This window comes from Chiloscyllium plagiosum, chromosome 44, assembly GCF_004010195.1.
Source record: "Chiloscyllium plagiosum isolate BGI_BamShark_2017 chromosome 44, ASM401019v2, whole genome shotgun sequence".
In the NCBI taxonomy this organism is placed as follows: Eukaryota; Metazoa; Chordata; class Chondrichthyes; order Orectolobiformes; family Hemiscylliidae; genus Chiloscyllium; species Chiloscyllium plagiosum.
Window position 1 is genome coordinate 9,174,751 of NC_057753.1, and position 12,949 is coordinate 9,187,699.

General features: G+C 45.6%; 1 non-coding gene across 1 annotated transcript; it reads left to right on the plus strand.

Moving 5' to 3' along the window:
• The first annotated feature begins 11,487 nt into the window (after positions 1-11,487).
• Positions 11,488-11,559, plus strand: trnae-uuc. The gene has a single exon. It is a non-coding gene; the product is annotated as a tRNA-Glu (tRNA).
• The last annotated feature ends 1,390 nt before the right edge of the window (positions 11,560-12,949 follow it).

Here is a 12,949-nt window from a genome sequence, read left to right on the forward strand (position 1 = left end):
TGACTGACACTTTGTACGTTCTACACCAATCCTCAAGGATAATTCAGAACTGAGCCTATTATCTGGTACTGAATTCACACACCCTAATGGGAATGACAGCAACAGAAAATCAGGTAAAACACACACAATGTACAACAAAACTAGACCGTTATTGGGATCTAAGATATTTAAATGAGAGGAGATATGATCCCTGCAATGATCTGAATGTGAGCTGAACAACTTTCTCACTTGAACAATATTCTCTGGGAATGCAATGTCCACCTCACTGCTGTCTATTCAATTCCTCTGCTCTCGTTCAGGGCTGAGTTGCGGCTGACCACATGGTGGCGTGGGCGTCAAGAGGTTAGACAATTAAGGTCAACTTGGATTGAGGGCATCCTGTGTCATGCCAGTGAGGTCGAGGGTCGCTGATTTACTCAACTTATAATCGGGGACAAGGGGATGTCAGGCTGGGCTTGTATCAATTTGCGTTTAGAAGAAACAGATGATCTGATGAAGCTGTATAACATCTGGAGAGGACTTAATGTAAATGTAATGTCCACTCATTTCTAGCCAGAGACTAGCCTCTCATTTAAGATAGGAGAGTTTTGTTTTTCTCTCAAGTGTTCCCAAGTCTTTGAAATTCACTTCTTTAGAGAGCAGCATGTGGTGGTGGCACGGTGGTTAGCACTGCTGCCTCACAGCATCACTGATCTGGGTTTGATCCCACCCTCGGGCCGACTGTCTGTGTGGAGTTTGCACATTCTCCCCTTGTGTCTGCGTTGGTTTCCCCTGGTGCTCTGGCCTCCTCCCACAGTCCAAAGGATGTGCAGGTGAGTGTAGATTGACCATGGGAGATGCAGGGTTACAGAGATAGGGTAACGAGCTGGTTTTGGGTGGGACGGTCAGTCAATGTTGACTCGATGGGCTGAATGGCCTACTTGCACGCAATTGACCTATATCAATCAACAGTATACTCTTGCTTTATGGTTACCGACTTCACATTACATACGTGGTTTTGGTTATTTCATCTCTTCCGTCATCATATTCAACCAACTGCAGCATCTCGAAACTTGCTTAATTGCAATATCCAATATCAGCAGAGTACTTTTTCTTTTTGTCTCGACCATTGTCTTGAAATCTGACGTGTGACCTCTTCATTGCTGTCAAAGTTCCTTATTTGTCCCTACATTGTCATGGTTTTACTTTGTCGAATGACTTCCTGGCTTTTGCATTTAAGACCCTATATTCTGCCCTCGTCAACACTTTCCCTTACAATTCTGTACTAAGGATTTCATGAAAAACCTCAGAGTGTGGTGAGACTGTGAAACTCACTCCCATAGTGAATCGTTGGGGTGAAAGACATTACAACTAAGGGTAAGCAACCCAATACAAATGAGTGGCACTGTCATCAGATTTACAACAGAGTGAAATTAAAACATGCAATGTCCCTCAATTTCTCAACTGTTCCTAACCAGACTTGATGAAGAACAGACCTTGAACATCAATATTATAATTTAAACAAAAACCAATAATTATAAATACGGCAACTTTTCTCGGGCAAAGTTAAAGAAGATAATCTAATTAATAGCAATGATTTAAACCCTTTGATCAAGTCCCCCACCATCTCAGAGACAGAAACGTAAGCGGTAAATTACGAAAGTTTTTTTTTTAAACTTACCAATTCAAACAAATAGTTTCCAACAATGTATTGCCAAGCCTTTGTGCAATCCTTGGACTATGACTTTTTCTCAGACACGTAACTGTAAATCTAATTTAAAAGTCACTGCTGAATGGGAATAGACACCCCAAAGTATTTAGCCATTTCTTACAGGCTGGGACTCATTCCCAGAGAGATCCAACAATTCTTTAACTGGACAGTAAAATCTAGAGAGAACAGCTCCTGAGCTCAACAAGCAGCAACGCCCAATGGAAGCAAAGTTGGCGGAGGGGCAGAGCGGGGCAAGGACATAAAACAAAAAAGCCCACTGACTCTCCCACTGCACACACACTGTCAGAATGCACAGGAGCTCAGTACTGGGAGTGACCCACAGCAGTTTCATCAAGAGAACCACACTTGATGAACATGTCTTGGACACCAGAATTATAATTTAAACAAAAACAAACAATTACGAATACTGCAAATTTACTAGGGCAAAGTTAAACAAGATAATCCAGTTGATAGCAATGATTTAAGCCTTTTGATCAAGTCCTCCACAGTCTCATAGACAGAAGCTTAAGGGGTAAATTAAGGAAGAGAATTTTTAAAATTATCAATTCAAGCAAAGAGTTTAGAACTATGGATTGCCACGCGGTTGGGCAATCCTTCGATGATGAGTTGTTCACAGGCACATAACCGCAAATTTAATTTCAAAGTCACTGCTGAATGTGAATGGATACCCTGAAGTATTAAGCTATTTCTTACAGACTAGAGCTCGTTCCCAGACAGAGCCAATAATTCTTTAACTGGACAGAAAAAACTAGAGAGAACAGCTCCTGGTTTCAACGAGCAGCAGAGCCCACAGGAAGCAAAGTTGAGGGTGTGGGGGAGCACGACGGCATAAAACAAAAAAAATCCGACCGACTCTCCCACTATAAGCACTGTCAGAATGGGCAGGGGTTCAGTCCTCGCAATGGCCCACAGCAGTTTCACCAGCAGAATCAACTTGTTGGGAGCACTGGTGTGTCCGCTTGTGCTTCTGCAAGGTGCAGAATGATGAGAACCTCCGCCTGCACTCGGGGCAGGTGAACTGCCTCTCCCTGGTATGGTCCCGCCTGTGCATCAGCAGGTGGGAGGAATTGCTGAAGTCCTTTCCGCACTCAGGGCAGGAGAACGGTCTCACCCCGGTGTGACTGCGCCCATGAGTCTCCGGGTCAGATGGGAAACGGAAGCCTTTTCCCACAGTCGCCACACTTCCACGGTTTCTCCACGAGGCGGGATTCCTTGGGTTTCTCCATGACCGAAGCTTCAGCTGCACACAAACAGATTATTTGAAAATTTGAAAATAATCTCTGCCTATAACGTTTTCTGGCTCCACAATCAGAGTGCTGCAACAGTAGTGTCTCTTTTCCAGTCTCACTGATGCTGAAAACGTAATGAAACAGGAACCAAAAAGCTTGGTTCCTACTCACAGAATCAGAGTCGAAAATTGTTATAGTCCCGATGGATTCAGTGACTGCCATACATTGACGTGAAATTGAGGACTGCAAATGCTGGAGAGTCAGAGCTAAAGTGCAATGCTGGAAAAGCACAGCAGATCAGGCAGCATCTGAGGAGCAGTCGAGTCAATGTTTCAGGCAAAGCCCTTCAGCTTTTGATATTGAAACTTCAGTCTTCAAATTTTCAAGTAATCTGTAAAAAGAGATTACAAAAATCATCACTGTCAGTCTAGGTTAGAAATTCCAAACAAGCAATTTTACTTTTCGCAGAACATTCTTTTCTTTTGCCACAAAATTGAAAGCACCATCCCACCCCCTCTCACCCCTCTATTCTCACTCCGCTCAAACTAATTCTCCTCATGGTACTGATTCAGGATCTTACAGAGACCGAAAAGTAAAAACATCAAGACAGACACCTCTGAATTTTGGATACCTCCACCTGAAAGTTAGTATCTTTCACGACATCTAGGAGTGAGTAAGTCTGATTTTGGAAAGCAAAAAAAGTATCAATTCAGGATGAACCTTCAATGCAGCTTCTTGAGAAACAACCAGAGACGGAATGGTTAACATCTGGGGAGGTGGAGGAAATGCGATATCAAGGCATTGGCACCGACACCAGACAGAAACTGAACATACAGGCATGGCAAACATTACGGGCAAGCCAGAGTCATTGAGATACACAGCACAAAAACTGGTCCTTCGATTCAACTCATCCGTGCCGACCAGATAGTCTAAATTCATGTCGTCTCATTTCCCAGCATTTGGCCCATATCCCTCTGAACTCTTCCTATTCATATACCCATCCAGATGCCTTTTAAATGTTATAATTGGACCTACATCCACTACTGCCTTCGGCAGATCATGCCTTACACTTTCCTCCCTCACCCCAAACATATTTCCCTCTTGTTCTGGACTTCTCCCATCCCAGGGAAATGACCTTGTCTATTTACCTTATCCATGCTTCGCATTACTCTATAAACATCTGTAAGGTTACCCCTTGGTCTCTGGTATACCGGGGGAAACAGCTGAAGTAATGCACTGCGTGTACTTTTAGCTTCACACTCACTGAACCTTCCTCCCGTGTAAAAAATTGTTTCCCTCCCCAACACTGTCCATGGGAAAAGCCAAGAGTGCTGAGACTCTGGAGTTGGGGGATTGCCACGTAGAATTCCTACAATGTGGAAACACGCCATTCAGCCCAACAAGTCCACACAGACCATACAAAGTGTAACCCATGCAGACACTTTCCCCTATCCCATTACACTACACTTACTGCACACTGTGGGCCCATTTAGTATGGTCACTTCTCCCGAAACTGCACATCGTTAGATTTTGGAGGAAACCGGAGCAGCCAGAGAAAACCCACGCAGACACGGCAGGGAGAATGCGCAAACTCCACAGACAGTCGCCCCAAGGCTGGAATAGAACGCGGGTCATTGGTGCAGTGAGGCAGCAGTGCTCACCACTGATCCATCGTGCTACTTACGTGTGCAAAAAGAGGTGGGGACTGGGAACTTTGTTAATTGTACCACACAGTGGATTGTTGAGTAAGATTTAAATCTCACGGGATCCAGGGAGAGCTAACCAACTGGGGACAACATTTAGAAGCATGTTGTTATAGATGCTGGAATCCTTCCTGAAAACAACAAATGCTGAAGATCACAGTGGGTCAGGCAGCGCTGTGCTACTCTATGATTGGATAGTGTGGATGTGGAGATGATGTTTCCACTAGGAGAAGGGTTGAGGATGCCAAGTCATTGAGGGCATTTAAGACAGAGATAGGTTATTGATTAGTAAGGGGTCAAGGGTTATGAGGAGAGGGCAGCAGAATGGGATGGAGAAATATATCAGCCATGATCGACTGGTGGAGCAGACTCAGTGGGCCAAATGGCCTCATCCTGCTGCTGTGTATTATGGTCTTAAAGCGGAGCAGTAGTCTTAAGGGGTTCTCATAAACTATTTCAGAATCCTGAAGAGGAGTTGTTAGACTCGAAACTTTAACTCTGCTTTCTCTCCACAAATGCTTCCAGTCCTGCTGAGTTTTTCCAGTGTTCTCAGATTTGTTACAGATTTCCAGCATCCACAGTTCTTTGTCTTATTTATCACAGTCATTTCTTGCCCTTCCCAAGTGTCTGGAACTTCATCTCTCTGATCTACAAACTGTTCACTTACCCTAGAAATGACCACTACCTCCTTATCAGAGTAGACCCCTTTGTTGCAAAATGATTGTTCAATTCTGTGAACAAAAAATTGCATTCGTAATTACTTACACCAGGGACTCTCAATATCTCAGGCAAGAACACAGCCAGATTGCTTCAGACAGGACATTTATGTGATTTGATACAATTCCCTATTCTCTACTTTCCCAGCGTACTGCTGGGAATAAAGGGTTTGAGTTCAGAAGAAGCTGGGACATTTATTCCAACGGAGCCGAGCAAGTTGACAGATAACTTTATGGAGATTTTTAAAATCAGGAGGGGTATCGATAAGGTGTCATTTCCAGGAGGCTCAGAATATTTTATTGCTCCAGAAGGTGTAAAAGGGGCTCAAAGATTCAGCAGAAATCGAGCAGAGCTGAGAACAGACAACATTTAACTCTGTTGGAACAGGGAGACCAGAGGACAGAGAAATCAGGACCTGAAATCCGAGCTGACACCAGACTACCATGTTATCAGTGCTTTGATTAGCAGTGCCCGCCCTCTACCTTTACTGAGCCTCTCACTCGACTTGAATGCCACATATCCCCTCGATATTCCGGATCCAATCCTTGTCATTCTGGAGCCATATCTCTGAAAGGAGTCTCAGATCATAATTATTCTCTTCAACATGTGCAGTCAATTAATTCGCTTTTGTTACAATGCAGCACACATTCACATACTGAGCTTTTAGTTTTATTTTTTATGATGGTTAGAATCCAGTTTTGATCATTTATTCTCCTTGTCCCTTTCTATCATTCTCTGGTATTTGTTTTCCACATCACTACATTGCTCACTGGCCTTGATTTGGATTGGCCATGCTAAATTGCCCAGTGTCCAGAGATGTGCAGGTTCGGTGGGTTAGCCAGGGGAAACGCAGGGTTATAGTTTCAAAATAATAGAAGGAGTAGGCCATTTGGCCCATCGACCCTGCTCAGCCATTCATTAAAATCATGGCTGATCTATCAATCATCTCAGCTCCTCCTAATTGCATTATCCCAATTACCCTTAATTCCCCGACCACGCAAAAACCTATCCAACAGTGTCTTAATGAAGCTTCCTCTACTGCTTCCTTGAACACAGAATTCCATTAATTTACCATTAACCACATAGGTCCAGCCCTGATTTGCCTCATCAAAATGCAACAGCTCGTATTTGTCTAAATTAAACTCCATCCACTACTCCTTGGCCCATCGGCTCATCTGATCAATTATAATTTATATTAAACTTTCTTTCCTATCTTATTCCATAAAAGCTGAAAATCTCCATCCCACACACTCACCCTCCAACACGCAAACCAAGTGCTTAACCACAGAAGCAATCATCCCAACACCCACAAACGAAGCTGCATCAGGACATTATTTCAATGAGCCACTACACACTGCATACAGTGGGTTATAAAATCATGAGGGATACGGATGAGGTGAACCGCAGGTGTCCTTTCCCTCAGCTGGGCGTTTCAGGATCAGGGAGCAAATATTTTGAGGTGAGTAGAGAAAGATTTTACCAAGACAGGACAAGGATCGTTTTTTAAGAGAGTGGTCTGAGAGCAGAATGAATGTCCAGAAGAAGTCATAGAGTCATAGAGATGTACAGCACAGAAACAGACTGTTTGGTCCAACTTGTCCATGCTGGCCAACTATCCCAAAACAATCTAGTCCCACCTGACCGCACACGGCCCCATATCCCTCCAAACCCTTCCTATTCATATACCTAACCAAATGCCTTTTAAATGTTGCAATCGTACAAGACTTCACCACTTCCTCTGGCAGTTCATTCAATCCACCTGACAGCACACGGCCCCATATCCCTCCAAACCCTTCCTATTCATATACCTAACCAAATGCCTTTTAAATTTTGCAATCGTACTAGACTTCACTTCCTCTGGCTGTTCATTCAATAAACGTACCATCCTCTGCGTGAAAAAGTTGCCCCTTCGATCTCTTTTGTATCTTTCCCCTCTAACGCTAAACGCATGCCCTCTCGTTCTGGACTCCCCCACCACAGGGAAAGACTTTGTCTATTTATCCTATCCATGCCCCTCATGATTTTATACACGTACAGTTACAACGTTTAAAAGACATTTGGTTAAGTACATGAATACGAAAGTTTCGAAGTTTTATGGGCTAAACACTGGTAGATGGGACGAGTTTAGTTTGAGAACATAGTCAGCATGGACTAGTTGGATGAAGGGTCTGTTCAGTGCTGCCTGACTATGTGACTGACCTGTACTGGTCTTAATACCAGTTTCCTACCTCCCCCCATAACCATACACTTCTTTGTTGTTCAAACTCAGATGAACTTAGCCTTGAATATGTTCAATGACCCCACTTCTGAACTCAATTCCTCTTCGTAATATACCACTTGCCTCGCTCATTGCCTGCTGCATCTGCCCGACAACTGGCATTGACTGGTGTGGAGGGACTCTGAGACCCCTTTGTACATCCATACATCATTCCTGATGAAGGGCTTGTGCCCTAAACGTTCACTGTCCTGCTCCTCAGATGCTGCCTGACCTGTTGTGCTTTTCCATTGCCACATTTTTCGACTTTCACCTCTCGTCTTCACTTTCTCCACAATCCAATATATCACCATTTAAACAATGCACTGTTTTCTTTTAAACAGCAAAGGCTATAACTTCACATTGCGGCACTGGACTTGCCATGTGTTTGCCAATTGAGACACAGACCTGGACCAACTTCGGGAAGAGGCAAAACACTGAGTTCTGAACAAAAACGGTAGCACCACTCAAAACGAAGGCTCTGTTTACCTTTCCACAGATGCTGCTCAACCCGTTGGCTTTCTGCATTATTCGCTGCTTTCCATTAAAGAACTTCAATCCCTGTCCTCTGGTAACTGACCCTCGTAAGTGGCAATGGGTTCTTCTGATCATTAACCTGCCCATTCCCACCACGTCTTCTCCCATCATTGCTAACAGCCCCTGGAAATCTCCAGTTAACCTTCTTTGCTCCAAGGGGAACATTCCCAAACTTGGGAATGTCTCCACAAAATGGAAATTGCTCATCCCTGGATATGATCCAAATGTTACAATGGGGAAGAGGTTTTGGCAAAATATTGTCAGTTAGCAGGTGGAATAATTTTCAGAAAGTAAAACAGCAATCCCAGTCTCCAGCTTTGTGAATCTTTAGAAACTCTATGGGAAGTGGAATTAGAGGAGAACTATCCGACTGAGCAGAGACATTCCAGACACCTTCTCCTTGTTTAAGAGGCGGGGAGATTGACTCTGATATTCTCGGGACGTGAACTGACCCGAGACATTGAAAGAATTCTCTGCACATCAGGAATTCAAACCCCTTCTCGGCTCGGGGCCAATAAGAAATTTCGGGAAGAGGCAAAGCACTGAAAGGATCGGAAGGCGATGGCCCGGGTGAAGGAGAGCTATTTCCTCATGACATGGATGAGCCTGCAGATGGTGGGATCAGACAGTCCCCATGTCTCCACAATGAATGTCCCAGGCTTTATTTTGGAAAAGTAAAACTGATAGAAGACAATGGTAATTCTGGGCGGGGCAGGTTGAATTATGAATTGAATAGTAGCGCCCTCAAAGAGAATGTGCGAGCGCTACCCGGGGCTGTCTTTGTGGCGCAATTGGTTAGCACGTTTAGTTGTTAATCGGATGGTTGGTGGTTCGAGACCACCCACGGACAGAGCGTTGTTTTTTGTTCTCGCTTCTAACGCTTTCTTGGCTGCGAAGATGCGCGTTATTAATGGTGTCAGCAAAATGTTTCCCAAACGGAAATCTTCTCCACTGAGGAAGCACAAAGGGGTTTCTGAATTGATTGAATTTCTAACGTAAAGGACTGCGGATGCTGAGAGTCCGAGACAGAAAGCGAAACTGCTGGAGAAACTCAGTAGGTTTGGCTGTACCTGGATGAGGCAAAAATAGAGTTCTGAAATGTTGTCTCTGATTCTCTTTCCACAGATGCTGCCTGACCTGCTGAGTTGCTCCTGCAATTTCTAACTGAACGTCCATTTCATCTTTCGGGATGAAACACCCAGTCTCGCCATTTGCAGATATTTAACCCTTTCGAAACCTGTGAAGTGATTGGATTCAAACAAACTCTGCAATGATTCACTCTTTCTCAGCTCCACAGGCAGAGGGACCTGGGAAATGAAGCTGTCAGTGTGGTTCTGTATTGGCGGGCCGAGTGGTTAATGCGATGGACATGAAATCCATTGCGGTTTCCCCACGCAGGTGTGAACCCTGCCGACTACAGTTGAGAACTGTCGTCAAAAGGAAAGGGAGATTGCTCCAACGGTTTTTTAAAGCTGCAAATCAGTGGAGGATTTGAAATATTTCAATCACCATTGGGACTGGTCGGGAATCTGTATCCCTCTGCCTATCAGGGTGGAACAAGCAGATACCCACAGAGCTGCTTTTGAGGCGATGAGCCAAGCGTTTGGAAATGAGACAGTGAGGGGCGTGAAGTCATGATCGAAATGAAGCAGGCACCTGAGGATTAATTTGTGTTTTTCCCAATGAAAGATACTGCTTCACAAAGTTGGGAGTATGGAAGGGAATCAGTGACGGTGATTATCTTTGGCTGTTCACCTTGTGAATGTTCCCATTGCTGCGCATATCCGTGTTAACGTCAGAACTCTGCAGCATGGCGGCGTCAGGTACGCACAGTGCCAGGGGCGCAATGGATGACGCATCTGACTCCACCTACCTGTTTGAAATGCAGCTCACAACTTCTTCTCACACCACAATTAATCTTTCTCATTGTCATGAAGCCGGCAGAAGGTTTGAATTCCTGATCTGCAGGAATGAGACTCTTTTCACTGTCTCGCGTCAGTAAGTGGACCTGAGAACATCAGAGTCACGTCACAGCGCTGTCAGAGGAGGGGAAGCTGAAATAGCCCCACACGCTGCTCACGGGCACATTTCACTTTCCCCAACTCACCAGCACAACCTCTGCGGCTCCTAGGAGTAGAAAGGGAACAAACACCAAAACCCAGTCTTGGCTTTGTAAATCTTCAGGAAATAAGAAACTGTTCATCCCTTTGGATCTTTCATCCTGGGCTGACAGCGTTGATTTTAAATGGCTGTCCAGTCAGTGCCGATTCGTTTTGGCTGAAAAAATATTCCTTATCTCATCACAGCGTTTCTTGCCACAAAGAACTGTGCGACAAAGTTCATGTATATATTTCCTTGTATGGTATTTTGTAAATAACACTCGTTTGCTGGTTGTTTGTATCGGGTACTTCAGGTTCATTAGCCGCTGTTCAAGTGTGTTGGTAGGTTTGTGGGCTACCATGGTGCTGAGAGGATTGAGTTGTCTGGTCATCATTTCATAGATGTCTTTAATGTAAAGTAATGTGGCTAGAGTTTCTGCACACGTTGTGTCTGCTTGTGTCAGTTTGTTGATGAGAAATCGGCACACTGGGTTTATTGGGTAGGCAAAAGTGAGTACTGCAGATGCTGGAAACCAGAGTGGTGCTGGAAAAGCACAGCAGATCAGACAGCTTGCGAGGATCAGGAAAATCGACGTTTCGGGCAAAAGCCCTTCATCAGGAATAGAGGCAGGACGCTTCCAGGGCTGGCGAGATAAATTGGGGGGTGCTGGGCCGAAGGTAGCAATGAGTACAATAGGTGAATGAGGATGGGGACAGAGGTGACAGGTCAGAGAGGAGGATGGAACGGATAGGTGGGAAGGGAGATTGGCAGGTAGGACAGGTCATGACGACAGCGCTGAGCTGGAAGGTTGGAACCGAGGTAAGGTGAGGGGAGGGGAAATGAGGAAACTGGTGAAGTCCACATTGATCTCCTTGGGTTGAATGTATCCGAGACGGACGTTGGGGCGTTCTACCTCCAGGCATCGGGAGGAGGGAGGGTGCGTCGATGCAGGAGGCCCAGGACCTGCATGTCCCCGGCAGAGTGGGAGGTGGGGTTGAAATGTTGGGCCATAGGGCGATGGGGTTGATTGTTGCGGGTGTCCTGGAGATGTTCCCTCAAGCGCTGTGACTTGATTCTGCGAGGAGTCTCCAGTCTCCCCAATGTAGAGGAGACCACATCGGGAGAAATGGATACAAGAAATGACACTGGTGGGAAGCCTTCGAACTCCCATGGCCCGGTTTCGATTTCCGAGCAGGGAAGCAATTTTCAGTAGATCTGTCACATGGCGCCCCTGTCTCCCTGGTGGTCTAGTGGTTAGGATTCGGCGCTTTCACCGCCGCGGCCCGGGTTCGATGCCCGGTCAGGGAAGCACTTTTCAGCGTGGATTTTGGCTACCCATTCTCCTTAAGTGCGCTGTCCAGTTACTTATTGGTCTTCGTTGTCACTGGGTGCTGTAGTGTATAGTGGCTCGTTGAAATAGTGTCCTGATTCAGATTTGTTTGCATGTGTAGGGATGATTACTTCTGTAGCCAAGTACTTGGTTCGCGTGTAGTGTTTTCCTGCAGACGCTGTTTTGAATTTACCATTTACTGTTCGCTCTACTGTGACATCTAGAAATGGCACTTTGTTGTTGTTCTCCTCTTTTGTGAATTTTATGCCAGTAAGGATATTATTGATGGTGTTGTAGATTTCCTCTAATTTGTTTCATTTTTTGATGACAGAAGTGTTTCATGGGTATTTCGTTGATTTGTTTGTAGGGCTTGTTACTGAATATGAAGTGGGTGGTAAGGCACAGTTCCACAAGCTTGACAGTGCTATCTTTGCTGTTGAAGTTGGTGCTGTGTTTGTGTCTTTGGTTCCTCAGGACATCAGGATATTATTTCAACGAGCCACTACACACGGCAGCACAGAGAAACTACGAAGAGCACAAGAGAAATACGTATATAGTGTAATTAAGGAGAACGGGTACCCAATAAACCCAGTCCGCCGATTTCTCATGGATGCTTCCAAGCGGACTCTCAAAACTTCGGTTTGTCCCTCCATTCTTTCCTGTTTGTTTTTTGTGGATTTTGAAAGCTTTCGCAATCCTCTGACTGAGTATTGGAGTTGGGAATTTATGTTGTGGCTGTACAGGACATTGGTTAGACCACTTTTGGAATATTGTGTGCAATCCTGATCTCCCGCCTATCAGAAGGATATCGTGAAATTTGAAAGGGTTCTGAAGCACCAATGGGCCCACAGAGGGGAAGAGGCCGTTTTGCTGCCCTGAGTGTGGGAAGGCCTTCAGTGATTCCTCTGCCCTGCTGACGCACCAGTTGGTCCACACCGGGGAAGGCTGTTCTCCGGCCCCAAGTGCGAGATACCCTTCAGCAGTTCTTCCCACCTGCTGAGACACCAGTGCGTCCACATTGAGGAGAGGCCATTCTTCTACCCCGAGTGCAGGAAGGACTTTGCTCTTTCCTCCGACCGACTGGCCCATTGGTCAGATGTCGTTCAGTTGCCCTATGTGCGGGAAGGCCTTCAGCAATTCCTCAGCCCTGCTGAGGCACCAGTACATCCACACCGGGGAGAAGCCGCTCTCCTGCCCCGAATGTGGGAAGGTCTTTACCCGCTCCTCCACACTGCTGAAGCACCAGCTGGTCCACACGGAGGAATGGGGGTTGGGGAGGCCATTCTGCTGCCCTAAGTCCGGGAAGGCCGTCAGCAATTCCTCCTCCCTGCTGAAGCACCAGTGCGTCCACACCGGGAAGATGCCCTT